The sequence below is a fragment of the Crocodylus siamensis genome, chromosome 3, assembly GCF_052110815.1.
Source record: "Crocodylus siamensis isolate JL-2025a chromosome 3, ASM5211081v1, whole genome shotgun sequence".
Taxonomy (NCBI): Eukaryota; Metazoa; Chordata; order Crocodylia; family Crocodylidae; genus Crocodylus; species Crocodylus siamensis.
Window position 1 is genome coordinate 61,737,209 of NC_143397.1, and position 25,390 is coordinate 61,762,598.

The 25,390-nt window shown below is 41.6% G+C and overlaps 1 long non-coding RNA gene across 1 annotated transcript; it reads right to left on the reverse strand.

Moving 5' to 3' along the window:
* Window positions 1–2,553: 2,553 nt before the first annotated feature.
* Window positions 2,554–24,072, reverse strand: LOC149868327 (uncharacterized). The gene is made up of 6 exons (XR_016441228.1): window positions 23,763–24,072; window positions 23,583–23,658; window positions 21,447–21,581; window positions 7,827–8,017; window positions 6,663–6,717; window positions 2,554–2,628 (listed from the first exon to the last, which is right to left on the reverse strand). It is a non-coding gene; the product is annotated as an uncharacterized LOC149868327 (long non-coding RNA).
* Window positions 24,073–25,390: the final 1,318 nt, after the last annotated feature.

Consider the following 25,390-nt stretch of genomic DNA (forward strand, 5'->3'; position numbering starts at 1 on the left):
GAGAGCGGCAAGCCATTTTACCACCTAATATTAAAAGATATGCAGGGAATAAAATTGATCATGTTATAGATGCTCAATACTTTTTCAAAGAATTGTAAAGGGAAGCCATTAAGAAAAAAGCAAAGCGACATGAAATACAAGCTAGATCTTATAATACAAGCTATCAGTCTCATGGGTACAGCTTTTCCGTAATTTGAATTGAAATCAATTCATTCTATTATTAAAAATACAGAGAAAAGTGAGATGAATCTGGGAAAAATTATATCTATCTAAGAGTCCAAGGAATGAAATGAAGTGATTATTAAAAGTAAACAAGTGACCATATGAGTCACTTGCATATAAGGTGGCTGTGCATATGCTAAATGGAATTGCAGCCTGCAATTAGTCACCTAAACCTGGAGACAGCAGCCCTCGGGGGACAGTTTGGCTAAGACCAAACTACCAGACAAACCTCTCAGGACAGAACATTACTGAATCAGGAAAAGGAAAAGAGAGAAGATGGCATCAGCAGGTGTGACTTGTTGAAGGCTGTTCCCATCAGAAGGCTCTTCATTGGTGTGTCTGAAGTTGACAAATCTTAGTCCAGTACCAAACTAAAACAACATTATTCAGCATCAACACTAAAGGCTTGAATCCAGAGTACCTTAAAGTCAGTGGAGAAGATCTTATAGTTTCAGTGGGCTTTGGCACCTTTGGTATTCACACTAGAGAGGTCAAGAATTGAATGGACATGATAGAGACAGAACTATTTTATATTCTGAAGATGTCATACATTCAAGTCAGGCTTAAGGCATGTTGGCAGCTGATGTGTAGCAGAAAACACTTCTAATTGTGCTGAAACTGTTTAGTGGATAAATAGTAGGTTTCAGTCTCCATAACCTTCAAGCTTACATTTTTCCTCCAGCAGAGTCAGTATTTTGGGCTAGATTCTACTACCATAATTCATGCTGGTCCTGCACTGAGAAATCCTATCGATCAAGCGATTTCACTAAAATCTATGATGAGAACCATGTGTGGGGTAAGATTCTAACTTGTCTGTAGGGCTATCAGAATCGCATCCTTAGTAAATAATAGAAAGATTGAGGGTCACTCTAGTTGGCCTTTCTAGTTGGCCTTCAACCAAGGAAGGTAGGAGGGATGCAGCATTGGCTCCATAATAGAGGAAGAAAACCTGGGAGAGTACGTAAACAGCTAATCCTTTTTCTAGAAACTGAGATACAACCTGTATTTTATTTTAATTCCCTAATATATCAGATATCCTAGATGGGAGTAATCTTGAAAGTGGCAGCCTGGTAAAACTGTACATAGTAATACATATTTGGTGGAGCTGGGTAACAAGCCAAATTGACTTCATATCTTGAGGGTAGGATGACTGAAACTGGCTGCATACTATTTTGTATCAGTCTGTTTTCCTCCTGCATGGTGCACACAGGGACACAAACAGACTAAAGGAAAAATGGTAGTCAGGACTGTCAGTCATGCAAATATTTCTATAGCTTGTCCCCTCCTCCTCAGTAAGCTGCCTTTTCTGTCAGATGTATCTCTGTAAGCATTGAAGTTCCTCCTTTTCTTGTGAGCACTAGAAGTTGACTGGCTGTGGAAGACGTTGTTTTATATCTCAAGATGCTTTATTAATATTTGTTTTTGAACTTGTAATAAGCTCTGTTTGCAAAGGGTCATTTTTTTACCCTGACCTGCAGTGGTGTAGCTGCTTCTCTTCCTTAACAGTGTATAACTTGAATAAAGCATAAGCTGGAAGACTGGAGTGACTGAAATAAACCTGCAACTTTTGCCCATTTCCTACACACTTCTATAAAGCAGCTTTTGAACTGACAAAAACAACAAGAAAATAAGATGGCTGTGCATGTGCTAAATGGGATTGCAGCCTGCAATTAATCACCTAAACCTGGAGACAGCAGCCCTCAGGGGACAGTTTGGCTAAGACCAAACTACCAGACAGACCTCTCAGGACAGAACATTACTGAATCAGGAAAAGGAAGTGCAACAGGTAAGCTTGAAGTAATTTTACTTGAACATTTAGAAACTGCCAATCAGACTTTCATACCAGCTAGAAGGTCTTGAAGAGGGGACTTTAAGCAAGATAACTGAATGAACGTCATTTTGTGCAATTATTTTCAAAAAACTCCAACTGTTGATTGACTGCTTGATCCTCCTATTTGCGTTTGTTTTTTGTGATACACTTAATTTTTTTTAGAAAGCTGATGCCACCTTCCCTCTTTTCCCCCAAGACTTTATTTGTGCTACTCACTACATGCATAGTGAGATATTGATCAACATAAATCTGATAGGAAGTATTGAGCCTTATACCATCTATAAGTGGCAAACATGAATTATCTGAAGTTCAAAATAATTAATCCCATGCATTTATACTGTAAGTTTCCACATGGAGATTATTGTTCTTGCATGTAAATGATTTCTGAAAGGAACTTTAAAAAGCAGTTTTGATTATCTATTAGGAAAATTATATTGAACTTATACAACACAGTTTAGATCCTGACTATGAGAAAACACAAACAAGTGGATGGAAAATATTACCTTTTTATCTAGCATTCATCCGTGTAATTCATATTTTACTCAGATCAACAAAGAGAACAATTTGAGAAGTCTCTTCAGTTTTATGTGTGAAGTGAGAGAAAGAGAGATCACATTAGGAACAGTAGTGCAGAAAATGTTAATAATAAAAATATTTCCTCTTCAGCAAACAGATTGGATTTTTTATTATTTTAAGTTCAAAATACATGTTATAACTCAAATCATTATTGCCAGTGGTTTATTTAAAAATGCAGGGCTCATGTGCATTTCATTATGTTTTATAGTGTGTATCACTGACTCATCATAGATTTTATTTCTGTTGATCTTCTCAGCTTATTAACGTATACTACAGCAGTATTATCTCTTTGATTTGGGAGTATGTATTGAACTTCATCTTGTCATATCAGCTTAAACTTTGAATAAAACCAGGTTTGTGGTTTTATTCTACTCTGGCACTTTCCTGTGAGTCCTCCCAAATGCTAACCTTCTCATACACTTCATTTTAAAATCAAAGGCAAGCTGTTGCCTCAGGAGACAAAGAAGATCAAAAGCTTTCATACTGTATTTGTATTTATTAGCTAGCTAGAAATGCATCTAAACCAATTGCACTTGCCAAAGCTCATCCCCTGATGGTGCAATTGTGTGTACGTGCATCTTATAATCTTATACTGGAGACTTCTATAGGAGTGTTTGCTTTTCTCACTGATGTGGTACAACTTGTTTAACCAGCCTAAGCATAGTTTATAGTCATAACTATATCAAAAACCGTATAGATAAATATGTAATTTATAACTTTTAAATAATATTATATATTGACATTATAAAAGTATTGATAACTCATATGTAATGTTACTAAATGCTTCTTTGGTATAAATACTATATTAATACTTCTGTGTGAAAGAGAGGGAACCCCTTTTCATTGTCTGTGGCCACATTTACATGTGTGCTTAGCTGTGAGGTAGATGAATTTAGCCGAGGAGTAAAGTGTCACTATCTACACGCGTGATGTTATTTGGTACTGTCAGGAACAGTTCAATCTTACAGCAGGGTAATTGAAATTACACACATGTGTAGACACTGACCTTGGGTGTAAATTGTGCCCAATCAGCCTAGTCAGCAGGACCAGACTCCTGCCTGCCATCTTGCCACATAGCTCTGCATTTTTAGCACACTCATGCCCCCCCAGTCTCTCTACTGCTTGACACTGCTGCCCAGGGCTGACCCTCCATGCCCCTAGCCCTGGCCTAAACTGCTCTGCCTTGGCTCAAATTGCTGCTGTCCCAGGTGCACATGTAGACGCTGCACCTGGGAGTAGTTTACTTTGGCTCAAACTGCTTTGGAGTTTATTGGTTGGAATTAATTGGATGTGTAGATGTATCCAATGAAAATATGTATTTCTACCCAGATTTACATACTTCCTATGTATACTGTTGAACCCGAACCAGCCAGGCTATAGTGTATTGCACTACTTCATAGTGCCTTCTAAGCTACTAATGATAAAGCCACAGGTTCATGAGGCAGAAGCATGGAAATAGAAAGCCATTTCATCTTCTGCATTAATGCATTTCTTTATCTGCCTCTCAGACTTAATTTATCTACCACATGTTTTGCCATTAGACAGGTTACTACCACTCTTCCTCCTAGGAAAAAGAATGCTAAAACATTTTTGTCAGCATTAAATATGGTTATTTTAACAACATAGAAAAAAAATCAATGTTTGGAGAAAGTATGAGCCTATTTGCATCAACTGAAATCTGGCCTTGCCTCTCTTGGAAGCTTTACATTTATAAATTACAAAGAATGTTATAAAATGACTGAAATATATGGCTATAAGGACAGGAAGGAACTTGACTAGCAACCATATGTCCCTGTGAATTTATATATCTGCTTTCAACTCAGATGATTGGCTCATTATAGAACTAAAGAACAAACTACTTTTAGAACTAAAGAGGAAATCTCATTCATGACCATGCAGTTTGTGCTGGTGCCTTATGGACAGTGTACTTGTACAGAAGGTATAGTCTGGGGAGCTTGGCAAGCAGCACTCTTTGCTCTGATTCAATATTGAGCAAACTAGCCTCAGACTAGAGACTTTCAGGTGAGAAATAAACACTGTTGTGTTTAATTGATGGCTGGTACAAACATGATAGCATGATGTCATAAGGGCATGTATGTTGGACCCAATGTGCCAGTGAAACTGTAGCTTGGAAATTGAAATGTATTTTCCTCATTTTTCAAATAGATAAATTATTCTTCACATGCTATAGTTCAGGTCCAGGAATAACTTACATCACTAAGTCTTCAATCCTGGTATCATCATTACATTCTTTTACTGCACATCTCCAAAATGATAGTATTCTTTCTCTGTCACTTTGGCTGGTGCTACATACATAAAACAACTGTTCTGAGGGCTGACAGATGCTTCACAGAGTACAGTAACATTGTCAGTTTGTTTTCCAGTCATTTCCTATGCTTGTGTTACCTTTTTACTAAGGCTGTGCAAAATTTTGGCAGGTGTTTAACTTCTAAGATGTTTCGACGTGTTTCAAGCTCCAAACAGCACAATCAAATGAAACAAAAGCCTTTGAAACAGTTTCAAAATGAAGCAAGGGCACTTAAAGTGTTTCAAAAGTTTTGAAATGTTTCAAAGCAGGGCTTAATTGGCTTCAGCAGCGGTCCCAGTCAGCGGCAGCCTGCTGTCATCCAGTGTGCAGATCCGGGGGCTGTGCCCCCTGGGAGGAGTCTGGCACAGCCCGATGGCCCTCCTAGGAGTGCAGGTCCCCTGATCTGTGCAAGGGGATGACAGCATGCTGTCACTACCAGTTGGGGCCAATAGCAGCAGCAGCAGTCTTCTCAGCACAGGCTCCACCTACCATTAGTCCCAGGCAGCAGAAGCAACCTCCTTTCATCTGACATGCAGATTGGGGGCTTGCCTGCACCCCCCAGGAGGGATGCAGGGCCAGACTCCTCCTGGGTGTTCAGGCCCCCGATCTGCATGCTGGATGACAAGAGGCTGTTGCCTTGGGCCAGCAGCAGCACCAATCTTCCCAGTGCTGGGTGTGGGCTGTGTCCAGCACCGATCCCAGGTGGTGGCAGCAGTCTCCTGTCATCTGGTACACAGATCTGGGTGCTTGCACCCCAGGAGGAATCCAGCACAGCCCCGCAGCCCTCCCAGGGGTGCGGGCCCCCGGATCTGTGGGCCCGCCAGCAAGTGGCATGAGTTTTTTGCTTTGAACAGTTTGAGGTGCAGTTTCCCAGAAATCTCTGCACCTATCTCCTTGAACATAGGCAGGCTTCATGCCCTCAGAAGGGGCTACCATCTCTGCAATTTTCATCTGAATCGGGCAGAAATGACAAATTTTTAGGCATTTTCATGATTCTCCATTATAGCCTATGGGCAAAACGTTGAAACAGTTTCAACAAAATGAAATGGAACAGTGCTTTCAAAACGAAACTCAAAACGAAACACTGTCCCATCAAAATGGCAAAATGGAAGTTGAAACAAAACAGTGCTGTTTTGCACAGCTCTACTTTCTATCTCAGTTTTTAAAAATTCAGCTGTGCACTAAGCTGATGGTTTTGCAACATTCTTCAAATCCTTTTAAACTCAGGTCTCCAAAACTATATAGCTAGTACTTTATAAACAGAGATTATGCTTATTAAATAAAATGCTGAATACCATATTGCACTAACTTTCACCAACTTGAGACCATTCTCAGATCAGAATCATGAGTTCTTTTTATGGCTTCATTGAATTGTAACATGACACACCAAGAATGCTCCATCTAATTCTATAACGTATTCCATAATTCCAGATTTGTGATATCAGGGCACTAAATTCCGTAGAAATGGTCTCTTTTAACTGCTAATCAATTTAGGACAGAGCTATTATCCAAAAGCTAGTGAATGGACAAAAGCGTTTGTATCCTACAAGCTACATAGAAGTTACTAGTGTATTACTGTATCATCATCACCATCATTATTTTTAATGATGATATTGTATTTTGTAGTAGCACTCAAAATGTGGTAGATAGTGACAGGGAGACAGTTCCGTTACTGAAGTTCATGCAGTATAACTGACAGATATATAAATATGTGCTTCTTGTTACCTTTCTGGTACATTAATGTAGACTTAGAAGTTTTCACTTTAAAAATTTTTCTGTCCTGAAAGTAAAAGACTTCATGAAGAATTTAAAGAATATATATTAAAAGGAATAAAAATGTTATTTCAAGACCAACTACTGTGACATATCCAATTGGTAGGGGGTAGAACCTGTCAAGTGAACATAATAGAATGGCATATATTGATCTTAATCTTAAATGTGTTTTATCCAGGAGTGTGGCTATAATCCACTTTGTTGACTGACTGCGGCTTAAAATAAGGTGCAGTAGTAACAACTTTCCAGGGCAACTGTGTGTATTAGATAGTATTACTGAGAAACAGTCCCTTCTCTGCCATTGCTATTAAAAGAATTATCTGAATTTATTAATTCACAATGCAGGATAAGTAGACTAATCCTTGGATTACTTTATCAAATGGGCTGCTGAGACTTGTCTACGTAATGTCTATATGCCTTAATGTCTATAGGCTCTTCATTTTTCTTTCAGCAGAAAGAATGTGTCAGCAGCAAACATTTCCTGGTTAGGTCTTGTTTCAGGGTGAGGAACAGAACATATGGGCTAGGTTTTGATAACACGAGGGCTTCAGTTAATGAAACTATAATGAGGCAAATCTGAGCTAGTCACATCATGTAGCTTAAATTTCAGGTAAGGACCAGATGTTGAGTGAATAATTAATATTATTAACACAATACTACTTATACATCCACTGTGAAAATGCAATTCATTCTACATCTCTGAACAGGCTCAGCAACATCAGGCAAAACATTTGGTATACATTTTTAAATCCTCTTCACAAAATGATGCATTTAACATAAGAGTGCACAGCTTACAGAAGTGCATTTAAAAATCCTATATAAATAATCTGTTAGGGTGTCATTTCAAACATTTTAAATGGAAAATATATATATTTTTTTACAGCTCCTGCACTGTTCTTCCTTGTCATCCCAGTTAACATACTGAATAAACACAACATTCAGTTGATGCACCCCCTGAGTGAGGAATAGGGAATAAATCCCTAGTGCTAGGCTTTTGTTAGTTATGTGTGTGTGTGCATGCACGCACCTGTAAGTTGTATCTGAAAGTGATTACAGTTGTTCATCATAACTATACAATCATTTCTAATGAAACCTAAGAGGAAACAGTTTCTGTACCTTGACTGCAGCAGATTCTGGCTTGTATGTTTCCTATTTTGTACAGTAAAACATCAGGTAATTGCTCATTGTTCAGTACTGTCCTGGGGATTCTGATGAACAAGTGATTGTAGATTATAGAAGGCTTCATATGACATGTGAGCGAATCTGTTGTCAGATTTTTCACAGCATTTGAAATATTCTTGTGTCATCTAGAAGTAATATAAACACGTAGATCAGTGACAGGCCTACTGCACCACTCATTCTACAAGGGTTTAGCAAAGCCTAGTCTTTCATAATAACTTTCATTTGCTGGTCTGATGCTGCATTTCTCCAAAGAACCATAGACTAGGCTACTGCTTCATAAACTGACTTCACTACTGTTTGCTTACAGCAATAAAGTCGTATTCTATTATGAAACAAGCAAACGTATGGAGCTGACTCTGAAACACTTCTTTTTGCTCCAGTGCATTTCAGTAATTAATATCTGCCACTTTACTCATGTTACAGTAGAACCTTTTTACACAAGAAGTCTTATTAGAATATTTCGGACTGCTTGCATAGAAAAGGGTTACTCGGCTGTAAAGGCCACAGTGGAACTCAATGTGATTACTTGCAGGGGTAGGTACTACTTCTAATGATTTTTACTGGGACTACTAATGGGGTAAGGTGTTACTCAAGGTGAGATGAACTGGGTCCATGAATCATAAATCTATTTTTATCTGTATACTTGTCTCACCCAACACTGGTTAGACTAATGGAGCCAACCTTTTTGGCAGGTGTGCCACAGGTTAGCTCCACATCCTCCCCAGTGTGACTCTAATCCCCTTCCTCTGCCTGATCTGCTGTTCTGCTTTCTGCTTCCTGCCCTGACTTTGTTGTCTGTCTCCTCCCCCATCTGCCACATGCCACATACAGAGGCTGCCAGTGGCATTTGTATCACAGGTTGGCCACCCCTAGGTTTAGAGAGTCAACTATCAGAAGAACTGGGTTCTGTCTCTGTTTCTACCACTCAATTGTTTTTCAGCCCTGGGCAGGTCACTTAGGGGCAGATTCTCCTATCTTCATTCAAGCTGAGTAGTGACTTACTCCAGATTGAGAATTGTTAGTGGAATAAAAGGCTACTCAGTGGACACGTTTACATGTTCCTCTATGGCACCGTTGTTACAGTGCCATCATTTAGTAGCTCCTTTAGGAAGTACCAAATGATGGTGCAGTACCAGCTGTTACTGCACTGTGCTGGTTATTTTTAGCTGCTACACTGCCATAGCAACGCACTATAGTGAGGGAGCGTGTCACTATGGTGATGTAGCTGCAGCATCATGGTTTGTGCCTGCCAATGCTATGTTGCCGTAGTGCACTGCTATAGCGACGTAGCGTCTCATGTAGACATGGCCACTCTGAATGAGGATGGGAAAATATCACCTTTGGTGTTTCTTTTTCTTTTCTCACCCTCCTCCCCTGAGTCTCTCTTAGTGACTCCAGCTATAAAACAGAGAATGTTTCCCTGTCTTTTTGTGAAGCATTTTGAGATTTTAGGATGAAAAGGTGTAAATTATGAACTGGTTAAAAAGAAAGTCTATTCTGTACTTATTTGCTCCATATCTCCCCAGGAATTCATGCATTGTTGTTCACATTGTACAATGCAGACTGCAGCTGTGCTTTTCAAATGGACACGATTAATTGCTTTTTCCAATAGCAAGAGGATATAATTTTACTCTAATCCGTATTTGTGGTCAACAGATTTTCTGTGCCTCTCACCGCATCTACACAAACAAGACCTGGATAACTTCACTGTAATGTTCCAACAACATTTTATGCTAGTTACACTGTTTTTCTTTCTCTTTCTTTGTTTGTCTTTGATAAAAACTGGGGAAACTTCCAATTTCCAATATTCAGTAATATTGGATCTATTTTGTAGTTGTTGTTTTTTTCCACCATGTTGTCACTTCTTTATTGTCTTATCTTTTCATTTCCACTCCATAGGCAGGGAGGTAGGTATGGTGCTACTGATCCTTGTAGAACAGTCCTAACTAGTACCTCACCTTCTCATGAAGCTCATAGAATAGCAGGGATTCCCCTTAGGTTGTGTCCAGTCTTCTGCTATCCTAGGCAATCATGTCATATAAAACTTTTCAGAAATTGATCAAGCTCTATCTTAAAACTAGTTAGTGTTTTTGCTCGCCCTATTCCCATTCAAAGGTTGTTCCAGAACTTCACTCTTCTGATAGTAAAATACAATATTTTAATTTCCAGCCCAAATTTATTTTCATAGCCAACTTATTATGTATTGCTTATGATAAGCAGGGCTCTGAGTTGTGCCACAGGTGGCTGCTCCATTCACCAGTTCTATTGTTACATGACACAGAAATAGAAGATATATTTGCCTTGTGGAAGCTACTTCTCAATCTATTATACAGGTCTGGTAACTAGGCTTTGTGCTGAAATTCTCCCTGGGTATGTTGAAGGGGAGTCTGAAATCCCCTGGAGCCCTGGACCAGCTATTTTATGACAATTGTTATGGAGCTGCCATAGTCTTTGTTCGTTCCATTTATACCCATGTTTTGGAGAATTGCTAGTAGTACTTTATAAAAGCGGAGCTATTCTTGAGAGTCTGTGATGTCCCTGAAATGCCTAAAGATGACCAGCCTTGGTGCACATGAAAATCTCAGGCTTAACCAAAATTGATCAAAACTTCATTTTATGTTAATATTTCCTCGCTATTGAAGTATAATGACATGGAAAAATTGTATCAATACAGTATATTTTATTCCATATTCAAGTTTTTTTTAATAGCCCTATTGAAAGATCAGTCCTCTATGTGTTTGTTTGCTTTTTTCCCCCCTCAGGGTGAGCTATAACTTAGTGCATGTATTAACAGAGACAAACTATAAAATAATAAATAGTTCAGGTGACTACTAATTTAATAAAAATTAGTGTTTGCTAATGGTGAAAAACAGGTAGTTCAAATACTTCTACTGGTGAGCCATACTATACTTCTAGTAACTATTTATATATATACATTTTTTCTCTTGGGGAAAATTATAATCTTTTGGGATTATACCAGTTTAATTTGAGAGGTTACATACAGGGGTCATTATCTCCTTTTATCAAAATCACTTAGAACTGGTTTTAGCTGGTGTGCCTTGCCATAAGTACAGGTAAAAAAAATTCTAAATTGTTCTGAGTATTTGGCTTGTCTCATAATTATTTTTGTTATAATTTAATCCTGAATCAAGCTGCCTAAAATATGATTTGGTCAGTATATTTTTTTCCTGAAGCCAAAAATATTTTGGAGGCAGGGCAAACTAATCTTTTACAGAATATAAATGAATACTTTGATTTATACTTTTGATGTTGGCCAGAAGGGGAGGAGAGAAGGAACCCTGCTTGGTTGCATTTGCACACCACACATTCAAGGACACCTGAAAGAATCTAGGTGATGGCATTAACCTTCCTAAGATGTCCATTAAAATGGTTGTTCTTGCTTACTGGTCTATAAAGCACTAAATGACTGCCTAGGGTAATTTAAACCTGAGACACAGCTTCTTGTTGTTCTAATTAGGTATGGAAGAACCCCTAATTCAGTTCCAGTGTACTTGGACCTGAATTGCATTGTGTGTGGTATCAGTGGCAGAACGACTTGAACTGCCAAGGTGCCACTAGCTTCATCAACTTCAGCGAGTTATTCTAGTGCATAAGTTTGAGTGTGTAGCTGAGATCTGCTAGATTTTAGATGAGTGCTCAATGACTGGCAGAACAGTCATATTTACTCAGCTAAAAGATAAGGGTGCCCCCCACCTCCATTTAACATGGTGGGGTGAAAAGCCCCTTGTCTTGCAATTAAGTATGAGGTGGCAGAGGCTGGGGCCAGAGCTGCAGGTGCTATCTGCCCCACCCCGCCCACCTTTGTACTCCCTGCTGTTCTTCCCCTGCTGGATCCCTGCTGCCCTGTCTTTGTCCTGTGCTGCTTTACCCCTGGCCCTGCTGCACCCCCTACTTTACCTTTGCTCTGGTGCTGGCAGGCTCCGTCTCTGCTGCAAGCTGAAGCAGGGAGTATGGAGCACAGTGTAGCTCTGTAGAAGCAGTGTCAGCAAGGGGTGTGCAAAACGGGCTGTATTCGATTCAGATTCAGCCCAAATCGGGGACAGTGATCTGATTAGTTGATTCAGATCACTGTGCCAATTCAATTTGGCTGAATCTGAATCTGATTCGATGCTGATTCAGAGAATCAGCGATTCAGCCATAGACACAGCTTTAAATGTTTTTTCTACATACCTTGAGGTACCAAGCATGGCTCGTGAATGCTGTGATGCCAGGGCAGATGGAGTGTCCCACAGGAAACCGGGGGGCTCCCCCATGTGCTCAGCAGTGAGCCCAGAAGTGGACTGGAAGTACTTCCGGTCCACTTCCAGGTCCACTGCTGAGCGCACAGGGGACCCCCCCACCCTTCCTCTGGCTCAGCAATTGGCCACAGGGGGACCTGGGTGCTCCCCCAGATCCAGGAGGCACCAGTTGCCAAGCCAGGGGGCAGGAGAGGGGTTCCCCGTGTGCTCCCCAGCAGACCCAGAAGTGCTTCTGGTCCACTTCCGGGTCCACTTCTGAGTGCACTGGGGATCCTCACCCCACCCCCAAGCTCCATCCACTCCATCATCTCAGTGTTCACGAGCTGTGCCTGGTACCTTGAAGCATGTAGAAAAAACATGTAAGGATGTGTCTGTCTGAATCATCAAATCTCTCTGAATTGATTTGGAGGGTTCCAATTTGATTTGGAGAGATTAAGGGGTCTCCTGATTTGATTCAGTTTTGGAGATTTGGCTGCTGAATTGGATTGACTCTGCTGAATGAAATCAGTGACTGAACCTTCACACAGCCCTAGTGTCCATCTCATGCTGCTGCTATGGGGCTGGGCTGGAGCTGCGCTCCATGCCCCGTGCTGCAGAGGGGATAGAGTTGGCCAGCACTGAAGCAAAGGTAAGGGGGAGGTGGAGATGGGTAGGGGGAAGGGAGGCAGGGTCCCAAGGCTTTGGGGAGCAGCAGCAGCATGGGAGATGGGGAAGAGAGGTGGGGGCTTGAAAGTGTGGGGGGAAGGGAGGGGAGTAGCAGGTGGCAAGGGGAAAGCTGCATGCTTCCCCCTACTGTCTGCCCCTTTACTGCCTCCCCTACTGTGTACCTCATACTTTCTCCCCCACTGATGCCTGTCCCTTACCACCTGCCCCGTTACTGCCTCCCTAATCGCCTGTTACCTGCACCACCTATGGTGCTGGGAGGGATGAATTTAAGACAATCCTCCAATAATTAGATAAATGGAAAATTATAACAAATAAATAGAATCTCATTTTGGAGCGTCATCTTAAATTCAGGGTTGTCCTGACTTACATATAGTAAGTCCTAGTATAGCATGGCACAAGCATGGTATGAGGCCAAAGTTGCTTCTAGTAAGAAAAACAGTGAAATGAGGCTTAGAAGGAAGATTGGGGTGTGTGTGTGTGTGTGTGAGAGAGAGAGAGAGCATTCAGTCAGAATTTTTGACACATTTTTAGAAATTTTGGCTGCTTTTTCCATGTTTGCATTTCAATGGAGTGAATATAATAAAAATAATCCAGACATTTTAACAAAAACAAAGGAATTTCTTTCAACAAAAATACTATGAAAATAATATGAAAGTATGAGAAGAGAGAGTCAAAATTCAACTGAGGCCATGGAGAGTTCACAGTGGGGATATTCTTAGATTAAAGAAATGTGGGGTGGGGAAAGGTGGGCTGGACAAAACTACTGCAAGGTGGATAGATAACTAGTTCACTAGCTACAAGGAAAGGGTAATTATAAATGGCTCCATGTCAGAATGGAAAGAGGTTTCAAGTGAAGTCTCACAGGGGTCTGTCCTGGGCTGAGTACTGTTCAATGTGTTTATCAATGATTTGGATGCTGGTATAGAAAGTTTCCTGAGCAAGTTTGCAGATGACAGGAAACTAGGAAGAACGGCAATCACAGTGGAGGATATGAGCACAATTCAGAAGGATCTTGACAAATTGGAAAGTTGGGCTGGAGCTAACAGGATGAAGTTCAATGCAGACAAATTCAAGGTGCTACACCTTGGGAGGAATAATCAAAAACACAAATATTAAATGGGTGACACTTGGCTAGATGGCACTATGGAAAAGGATCTGGGTATCTAGGACTCTCTCATATTAGAGTCTTAGACCATGGACTCTAATATGAGTCTGTAGTGTAATGCAGCTACACAAAAGGTGAATGAGGTTTTGGGATGCATCAGTAGAAGCATTAGGTGCAGGACATGGGAAGTGATAGTACCTCTCTACTTGGCACTGATTAGGCTTCATCTGGAGTACTTTGTCCAGTTCTGGGCTCCACGTTTGAAAAAAGACGCGGAGATTAGAGAGGGTCCAGAGGTGGGCAACAAAGATGATAAAGGGCTTGGAAGGCAAATCGGACAAGGAGAGGCTGAAGAAGCTGGTCATGTTCAACTTGCAGAAAATGCGCTTAAGAGGAGACATGACAGCAGTCTTCAAATACTTGAAAGGGAAAGCACCTTTTCTCCCTTGCTGCAGAGAAGGACATGGACCAGTGGCTTGAAGTTGCAGCAAATAACTTTAGATTGGATATCCAGAAAAACTTCTTCACTCTGAGAATAGTGAGAAAGTGGAATAGACTGTCTAGAGAAAGTTGTGGACTATCTATTTCTGGAGGTGTTGAAGAAGAGGTTGGGCAGGCACTGTTTGAGGATGATCTAGGTGTAGCTATGCCTATGTTCTCCTATGCATATTTCCCGTGCTTCTGGGTTTTGCTGGTTGTCCCCGCCACCTGGATGTGTCACATTACCAAGTTGGATGGGTTGACATGACAACACTGGTGGCAGTGCTGTACTGCTACCCAGCACATCCATGGGTGGCAAATAGTGGAATGAGCTTCAGGGAAGATTAGCTACAAAATAGGTATGGGTAACTCTGATGAATAAGTAGTCACAGACCAAGCAGGAGCAACACTACCAGGATGTAGTGGGGTCAGCAGATGGCACTGTTGTCCCTTCTGAAAAGCCACATATATCCTTTGATGGTGCTGTGACATGGTGAGTACAAGTCACCATTATAATAAGTCTGCCCCATACCCAGCCTTGTGTCTAAAGTCCTCAACAGCAGAGCAGCTGGAAAAAGTTGTTAGAATCTCAATGGGTGTGAAGACGGATAACAGCTGCAATGGAACAATATCTCCAGTTGCATTGACCTCCTTGACATTGGATCAAGGTCCCATTCTGTCAAGAACTGTGTGGAAGCTGATGTGCAGCAGCTTCTCCATGATAAAAGAAATCATGAACGGGCATTTTCCATGGAAACAGCTTTTCCAGCACATTCTTCAAGACCTTTGGCAACCAGTGACAATGGGAGCAGGATTGTGAGATTTGGAAGTTCCTAGTCATGACCTGGCACAAAGACAACAGTTACAAGAAGGTTATGTAGCACTTGGAGCCAGCAGTGTGTTTCGGCAGCTGTAACTGTGACTGAGCAGCCGTCTTCAGGATCCACCTCTGCTCACCTTAAATGGAGAGGGGCTAGAAAAGATGCCCTAAACATAGTCTGACTGCCTTCTTTCTGACTGGATAACTACATACAATGGGATCACCTTTACTGCATTCAAAATCAATGAAGGCACACAACCAGTTTTGGAACCTGGAACAGCAGGACCCTCATGGAAAATCCTAATAATAAACACTCAGAGCACTGCACCACAATTATGTCTTAAACACAACATTGATATTGCTGCACTGAGTGATCCCTGATGAGCGGGAGATGGGAAGCTTGAGGAGCAAGGGGGCAACTATTTTTTCTTCTGGAAGGGTAAATAGGAAGAAAGATGCTGGCTTAATGGAGTTAGTTTTGCCATCAAGAATCAACTCATACACCAACTCATTGAGGTCCCTATTGGAATTGAGTGCCTCATGACTCTCCATCTTAAATTGGCAGGGAGCCAATACACTGCAGTCATCAGTGTACTGTCCCAATACTGGCCCAGCTCCTTGACACCACTGATGAAGCCAAGGAAGAATTCCATGCCAACATTGACCAAGTCCCTTCTGGCATTCTGGAGGGAGAAAGACTTATTTTTCTTGGTGATTTCAATCCCAGAGTCAGAAGGGAATCAAATCTTTGGAACAGAACCATCAGCAAGGAAGAAGTGGAAAAGGTCAACTCCAATGGCATCCTCCTCTTGACCCAATGTATGGACTACAGACTCGCCATCACCAACACCCTGTTCTGCCAGAAAAACAGGTACAAGACATCATGACAACACTTATGGTCCAAGCATTGGTACTTGGTTGACTATGTCATTATGCCCAGGATTGCAAAGATGTCTGCATCACCTGAGCTATGCTAGGAGCTGATGATTGCTGGATGGATCACTCGCTCATCCATTTGGTTATATCATTCAAACTAGTTCCCAAACAAGGGCTGCAGCCAAAACAATGCTGATGGAAGATCAACGATTAAGGACTCGAGCAAGACATTTTCCAACAATGCCTCGATGAAAAACTGGTGAATTCCAATCAACAACAATGGGATAATGTTGGCAGCGCTTGGGGTGCTTTGAAGTCCAGTCATCAGTGCCTGTAAAGAGATGCTTGGATTTTCTACCAGGGAACATCAAGACTAGTTTGAAACTGACTGACTGGGAGATCCAAGAGTTGATTGACCGCAAGGCCTTTTGTGCTTGGCAGAACAACATCAACTCCAAGCAAAGAAATTCCATCTCTAGCATTCCAAGGCAGAGGGCCCATAATATGAAGAACAGATGGTGGGAAGACAAGGCAAAAGAGATTCAACACCTTGTTGATATCCACAGTATGCATGGCTTTTTCAGACTCAGCAAAGCCATATATGGTCCATGCACTCATGGATCTACCCCCTTGAGACTTAAGGATGGAAGAGACTTGATCAAGGAAAGGGGAGCCATCAATGTCTGTTGGATCATTTTGAAGACCTCCTCAATTGAGACTCTGTTGTTGATGAGAGTGTTCTCAGCTCCATCCTGCAATACCCAGTCAAAGTAAGGAAATCCCGCCAACTCTTGACAAGGTAAGGAAAGCCATAAAGCAGATGAAAAACAACAAGGTATCTGGAGCTGACAGAATCCTTGCCGAAATCTTCAAGCAGGGGGGAGCGGAGCTGGTATCACAGCTCCATGCCCTCATCTTAAGAATCTGGAATGAGAAGGAAATCCCAGATGACCTCAAAGATGCCATAATTGTGACACTCTTCAAAAAAGGAAACAGGTCCGAATGTGGAGATTACAGAGGGATAAACTTGCTGTCCACCACAGGGAAAATCACTGCGAGAACTCTCCTGAACCATCATCTTCCATTTGCTGAAGAGCTCCTCCCAGAATCTCAGTGTGGGGTTAAGGCACAACCAATGTGATCTTCACTCCTTACCAGCTGCAGGAAAAATCCTAGGAATAACATAACAACCTCCAACTCTGTCAGCCAAGAACTGTTGTGGAGGATCCTTCTGAAGTACACATGCGCACCAAAATTTGTCACTATTCTCTGCCTGCTCCATGACAGTATGCAAGTGGTGGTTCTCAATAATGGATCTGTCACAGATCCCTCTGAGGTTTAAAATGGGATTTTAAGCAAGACTGTATCATTGCTGCAACACTCTTTTTGATATTCATGACTGTGATGCTACATCTGACCACCGACAAGCTTCCAGTCGAAGTGGAGCTAAACTACTGAATGGATGGTAAGCTGTTTAATCTCAGCCAGCTTCCAGCCAAAATCAAGACTACGCTGACCTCAGTCATTGAGCTCTGGTACACTGATGATGCTGTAGCATGTGCTCACTCAGAAGCAGACCTTCAGGCAATCATTGACATCTTTACTGAGGCATACAAGAAAAATGGGACTGATGCTTAACATTCAGAAGACAAAGGTCCTCCATCAACAAGCTCTTAATGAGCAGTCCTCTGTTCCAGTAATTTAATTACAGTGAGACTCTGGAGAATCCTGAATATTTCCCATACCTTGAAAGTCATCTCTTTCAGAAGGCTGACATCATTAAAAAAATCCAACATCACCTCAAATATGCAAGTGCAGCCTTCAGATGCCTGAGAAAATACATGTTTAAAGATACAATGTCAGATTCAGAAGTGACCTCATGGTTTATCAAGCACTCATGATCCCTACCACACTTTATGGAGCTGAGACCTAGACTCTCAAGTCATTGGAGAAGTATCATCAATGCTGCCTACAGAAGATCCTTCAAATCCAGTGGGTAGAAAGATGCACCAACGTTGGCATCCTTTCACAAGCAAGCACCATGAGCACTGAGGCAATGATCATGCAACTTTAACTTTGCTGAGCCAGCCATATCATTTAGATGTCTGACTCCAGAGTCCCAAAGCTTATTCTTCCAACTCAGTCAAAGTGTATGCTCAGAATGAGGGCAGAGAAAGTGCTTCAAGGATGTCCTCAAGACCAACTTGAAAAAATGCAACATTGATATTAACTCATGGGAGACTATTGCCCAGCACCACCCCAAATAGAGGAAGGATTTCTGTACTTTGAAACTTCATGACAACAACAGGAAATGGAAAAATGGGACCAGCAGAAATAGCATGTCACAGGCTGATCCAAGAACCCTGAGCCACCCACTGCACATGACAATCCCCTGCAAGAGGGTCTGTCAATCCTGGAGAGGCTTTGTCATCCATTCTAGAATCCACAGATTGTGGATGACCATCATGTCTGACTATGAGGGATTGCTGCTGCTGCTGCTGCTGCTGAGTCTATATGTGAAACAGTTATGCAACCAAAACCAGTAAGTCCATTTGGGTATTCAGCTCACTTCATCCAGTAATTCGGAGAGGGTTTATATATATAAAAAAAAACCAAACAAACACCTCATATGTGATTCTTTTTGTTTATTAAAGCATATAAATATAATGTTTCTAACACTGATCCTTACAACTGTGATTCATCCTGATGTTACCCAATATCAAGTGTAGAGAATTCAGCTAAGTGCTGTAAATAGTGGGTTTTATCAGAAGAATATATTCCTATTCTGAAACTGCTTGTAACATGGTCTTTTTTTTCAGTTCAGTTAGGTACAGCCTGATCAAAAATGATTGCTGGCATTTCACCAATATGTTGATTCCAAAAGAAATGAAAAGGAGATTTTTTTAAAGGAGTTGAAAAATGGGGAAAACCTCCATAATGAGGTTTTTGCCTTGTAGCTCTCTGTAGGAATGATCTTTTAGGCAGGGAAAGTTTTATAAAAAGGGAGACAGACCTGTTTCTGCTGGATGGAAGCCAGAACTCAAAGGTACTATTCTATTCATTTAAGCCAAAATAGTCTAAATGATGCAAGGACTTGTTTATCTTAGCTTGAGAAACTAGGGATCACTTCATCAGCTCAGCTAATTCTGCTTTCAGAGCAATTTATAAAATAATGAGTTAATCAATCAATTTCTTCAACTTACCCCTTCCCTCCTCCTCAAAATCTCTGAATCATGCATCCTACATTCAGCCTAAAAAGAGTGGAGTGACCATTTTTGAGTGTATCTACATTACTGCTTATCCAGATTTTTTTATTCCTCCTGAAATACACCAAATCAACTATGCTTTGCTTAGTAACTATAGCGAGTTTTTAAAAATGGACAAGAATAAAAACAATGCAAACAAGTAACCCCAAAAGTGAATAATCTGGGCTGGATCTGGCAGCAGTGGAGAATGTGGCCTGGGACACAGTATGAGTCACAGGGCAACAGCAGTAAGTCAAGTGACCATTTGCTGCAGCAGTAGTGATGGGCCAAGTGGCCATAAGGTAAGCAGAACTGTCAACACAGAGCTTGTTTGACCTCCTGCTGCTGAAAGCCACTATGGTCTAGGGCAGGGGTGGGCAATTATTTCAGCTGGAGGGCTGCTTAACAAGTTTTGGTGAGCTGTCAAGTGTTACAATGGGTAGCCCTGCCCCTTGGCAAGTACCCTGCCCCCTGGTCGCCATCTTGAGACCAGAAGTCCCACCCCCTAAACCTTGATCTCTGCCACCTGTACTTCAGCAAGTAGAAGTACTTATTTTGGGAAGGGAGTTTGCCATCTTGGAACCAGACCCTCCCCCCAAACTAAAAATCAAACATTGACAATAACACATTTTAATTTAATTAAAAATATATATTTTTGTCCAGATTCAGGTGTTGAGGTTTCTGGGGTGTGGGGGAGGGTGTGTGGGTATGGGGGGTTTATGGGTGGGTGTGTGGGTGGGTGCATATGGGGCTTGTGGGGGGTTCTGGGGTGTGTGGAGGGGGAGGGTGGCTGGGGGCATGTGTGGGAGGAGCATGTGTACATAGCAGTGAGTGGGGCTCCCACCATAGGTATCTGGGTGGGTGGGAATGCATGTGGGGAGGGGTGGGGGTTTGTGGGGTGTGTGATTGTGTATGGGGGAGGGTGTATTTGTGGGAGTGGGTGGGTATGGTAAGGTGTGCACAGGAGCCCTTGCCTGTGCCTCCCTGAGCTGGTCAGCACCTGCCCATGACTCACAACAGCTTGAAGCCCGCGTTCCCTGAGGTGCCTCTCTGCCGCGGCCAACAATGCATAGCGCCAGGCCTGCCCCATGCCCACTCTGGACTCACAATGGCTGCCTGTGGTGTGTCCTGCCACCCCCTGTGCACACAGCAGGACTGGGATAGCTCTGTAGCTGGACTGCCTTTCTAGGTAGCCCAGGTGGGGGCAGCTCCACAGTACCAGTGGGGACCTGAGCTGCACAGCCCCAAGGTTCCTGCTGTGGCCCAACAAAGACTCCATGGGTCATATCTGGCCTGCAGACTGTATTTCACTTATCCCTGGCCTAGGGGGCCCCAAATTCTGTGGCAGGCCACACCCTCGTCCTAGCCACTCCCCCAGCTTCTGTAACCCACCAGTTGTCTGGCAGGCCCAATGCAGTGCCTCTGTGGACATAGCCCATATGATTGACATCCCTACTGTAGAGGCCTGCATCTAAGATCAGAGGCATACACTGTGCTAAACACTATACAAACAACCAACAGATGGTCCTTGTCCCCAGAAGTTTATGGTTTAAGGGTAACAGGAGACAGGATGCAACAAAGAGAAAGGGAAACAAAAAACAACAGCAAGGCAAAACTTATCAGTATAATAACTAGTGGTGAAAGTGTATCAGTTGCTTAGTCCTTGTTGAGTTTTTTTTTGTAGGCATTCTGCCAGTGGTGAGTTTTAAGGGGGGATTTGTAGGAGGATAACTGTTATTGCTGTGGTTTTTGAAGAGTAGGCAAAGAATGAACTCCAAATGTCAGTCACTGATAGGGATGCAGATACAGAATGCTTCCATTCTTAGGCTATTTTTATTCAAAAATAGTTGCAGTCTTGAATAGGAATTGTGGTGATGAAAGTACCCGCCAAGCTTACGATTCACAGATACAGCTTTGCTTTTGGGAGTCCAGAAAAAACTGTTGGTCTGAGAACTTTGTGTGCCCACAGAAATTTTTTCTCTGTAGCAGCTGTGAAGACACAATACCCAAAACTTCTTGTCTGTGGTTCTACACCTGTACAGTGCATTTCTTTGAAGGCTGAGCACTTGGAAAAAAGATCTCTCTGCTTCAATACCTGCTTACCTGTCCAGTCAACAGAATTGTCCATGGAAAGCCCTTTCATCTGCAACTATCCCACCACACAAATGGCCTGATCTAGGTCAAAATGACTTCCTATGGAAGTTGAGTTGGAACCGAGGAGACAAATGACCTCTTGCCCTTCAAACAGAAAAAGAACTATTTTAAGAGTGTTCTCTTTGACAATGTATAGCAATGAATGTGTAAGTACACCTTCTGCCAAAGTTTATTAATATTTCTGAATTTGGACACAATTTAGTAGTAGTATACATTCGTTCCAGTTTCAGGACAGAGATCTTATTTCAATAGGATTGCCATCTTTGTTTATCACATCAGCTTCATTATTAAAAAGAAGAGTACTCAAGACCCTGTTGCTGAGCTGCCAAAATGTGTTGTACTGGGTTCTTGCTTGACATAATTCCCTATCTAGAGAGGTCCTATTGCCAGATACATTTTTAGATTAAACTTTTATCATGTGCATTAGAAGAATTTGCAATTCTGCCAATCTATTACTGTGATTGAGTGCAAGGAACTCATATCAACTTACTTTTTAAAATTACTTTGTTTTTAATGACCAGCAAACATCACCTTACTCTCAAGTGTCTGGATCGATCAGAGGCAGTAAATTCCTGGGGTTTTTTTTCCCATATGGGTCATATGGAGCCAGAGAGACTGGGACCTGATACAATAACAAAAATCTGTCTGTTGAGTATAGATTTCCTAGCTACCACCAGGGGTGTTTGTGGCCACAATCTTCTCTTAGGTCATCAGGTCTGTACGAACCATGTGTTTTCTCAATTTCCTCTGGGGCTTAACTGGATATAAAAAAAGACTATTCTTTTCCTGTAACAAGAATATTAGTCTCTTCATAATATGTTTGTTACCATTAATATTTTTTTCCATACACGTTTCTTTTCCTTATCCTAGTGAGCCAAGGTCTCATCTTTTCATTCAAACTGTTTATTTCAGTGTTCCTTGGCTGATGGGGTGTGGGGGGAGTTGTTGGGAGGGGAGGAGGTTGCAAGGCATTGAATATTAGTACAGTTCTTAAGAAAATAAAATTTCCAAAGTGATTTCAGAATGGCCAAAACTTTTTTAAAAAGTGAGATCAAATAGAGTTATATTAGTTGTGATGTTTTATATAGGATTATCATGTGGCTGAGGATTATTGTGTTTGTATTCTTGCTTTTATAGAAATGGAAGGAGCTCGCAAAAGTTTGGTTTCTAATAGGAAGTGGTTAACCTAAAAAAGGTTGAGAAACAGTGGTTTATTTTGTCTCCTTTATTCCATGAGATCCATGAACATTCATTTTGGTCAAGTCATAAAACAAGGAAACAAAATAAAGGTGTTCTGAGTTAACAGCTAACTGGTCTCCCAGTACATGCTGTCTCACCTGTGCATATCAAATAGATCACTAAGTTCTTCAAGGCAGAGGTTGTCTTTATATCTATGATGTATACTTTGGTCAGGGTTGTATGGAAAACATGAAACAATTGTAGTTTACATTTTTAAAAATTATTTTTGAAAAAGCAGAGTCTGTGCATCCAAAATGGCCAAAAGCCCAGTAATTCAGTCACTCACTTGTAATGGCCAAGACCCAAGTTCAACTTTCTGGTTTGAACCAGGTAAAGAAGGAACTTCTCATGTCATGGGTGGATGCTTGTGGCAGGAGGCTTGCTGCTCTTGCCACTTTAAGAAGCAGGCAGGTTAGTGCTGGGGCAGCCTGCAGGTGCAGCCGGGGTTGATTATAGAGTCGTCTGACGCTGTAGTAAAGCTTGGCTTAGGTAGAATATAAGCCCAGGCCTGAGTGGAGCCAACAGTACCAGCTTGGATCCTCCTGGGAGAATTTAAGAAGCCCTGGGGCAGCTGCCCTCATATAAAAATAAATTACATTAAGTCATGGTGGGTGACTCTAGGGGTTATGCCCCAGAAAGTGAGGGCTGCAGGAATTCCAGGGGTTTCATGGCCACCCCTGGAGAGGCTCCCTGTCACAATGCCCGAACAGAGGTGTGTGCCAGAAACTCTCCTTCACAAGAAATTTCATTTAATTAAAACTTCCACTTCACAAATGATGATAATAAATTTACAAGAATTCCTAGCTACCCAGCCTAACTTTATTCCAATGAAGAGTTACCACATACTTGAACAGGGATGACTCATTGCATATTACTTGCTGCACAACTAGAAGATGAGAACTTGAATGGGTGAACTCCTGGCCTGTAAAAAGAAAAGAAAGAATTTAGTCCCTCACATAGGAAAAATAGTCTGTGTGGGCTTTATCCAATGAATGGGCTTTTTAAGCATGGATCCAGATGCTATACCTTCTGCAGTCTTCAACTGGCTTCTGTACTATCCAACTGGAAATTTTAATTACTCTGTTGCTTCTTAACGCTGTTTGAGGCCCAAAATATCTGCTTTTGGTCTGAAAATATTGCAAACTAAATTAATGTAACATGTTACTATAATCATGCATTGAATTTAATGTCAGTTTTATTGCTAACAAGCTGAACACTTCATTACTCATGACTTCTGGGTAGTAGTGGAATAAAATCACAAAACACAATGGTTCTAATACAAATGAAGTATGAGACAAAAATGTTATGTATTTGATTAACAGAAATTGGCTTCTATCTGTACAATAACTGCTTGACAACTCTCAAATTTGGCAATGTAAAAGACTTACAACACCCTCCCCTCCCCCAATCATTATTAATAAGTTGTGTTGCATTTGCACTTATAAGGCACACCCCCATGAGCATGTACATGCAGGGTCATGCATTCCCCATGGAACAAATAGCAGCGGCACACATTTGTATTGCTGCTATTGGTCCCCAGGGACATCCCTGCATGCACGCTTTAGCGTGCTGCAAAGGGACTCAACTAGGGTAGGGGAGGCTGGGGCCAGCACAGGTGCTGGCCCCAGCTACTTTTACCTGGCGTCCTCCTGGGGAAGCAGTGGCACTGAGTTGGCTGCTTGGAGCCTGGCTAGCAGTCAGAGCATGGCTCTAGCTGGCCAGGCTCCAGTTTCTGGCTGTGCACCCTGATGCCATGTACATCATGCTGCTTTTGAAATGGCAGAGGGTTTTCTGGTTTTTTTTTGTTTTGTTTTTTTTAACGCTGGGATCTCCTCATGTCAAAAAACCCCTGCTGTGTTGCAAATTAGCAGCATGGTGCATGGGTGCATATGTGCTGCATGAGGTTTGTGGCACCTTGTGGCTTTGAGGCACCGCATACTTGTGGGGGTAAGGAACCTAAATTGTTTTAACAGATACCTTCATAATATAATAAAATAAGAGATGATATTGGAGGTAGTAATTTCATGTTGTGAAATAGAGCTTTTGATGTCCAACTTACTAGTATACCTAAGAAAGGGTTGAAGGAAGCTTTATCACTATGTGGATTGTTTGCATGTGAGGCAGGTGTCTGGCTAGTGAGACTTCTTGACTTCATTGATGGTGTGGACAGAATCTGGTGGCAGAGGATGAAGTTACAAAAAGTAGTCTCAAGGTGACATATAGCTTCTAGTGGCAAGAGAATTTGAATTTTGGAGCAATTTTTGCAATGCAGTGGTAATTTTCCAAGGCCTTGGGATTACTGAGCTGAGTTTGATCCCCTGGTAACAAGAAATTGTATCATTTGTGAGCAGGAGTAGGGAAGATAAGATCAAGTAGTAGAAAAGACCTTTTCTGAATGTAGTTTCCTTCCCTTTTCTCATGCTTTCTCTTGTGTTTTAAATATGCTTAAAAATTGTTGCTTCACATATTGTATTTTATTATATTGTAGATAACCAATTAATTGTGTGTTTCAGAGCTTCTGTAGGGTCCTAGAAGAGTATTTGTCCATGTTAATACGTAATATGGCTTGTGGGTTTTTTTTTTCTCTTTTCTTCCTCTGAGATCAGAATTGAGTAGGGCACACCGCTGCTTCAAGTGGTACAGAGGGGCATCAC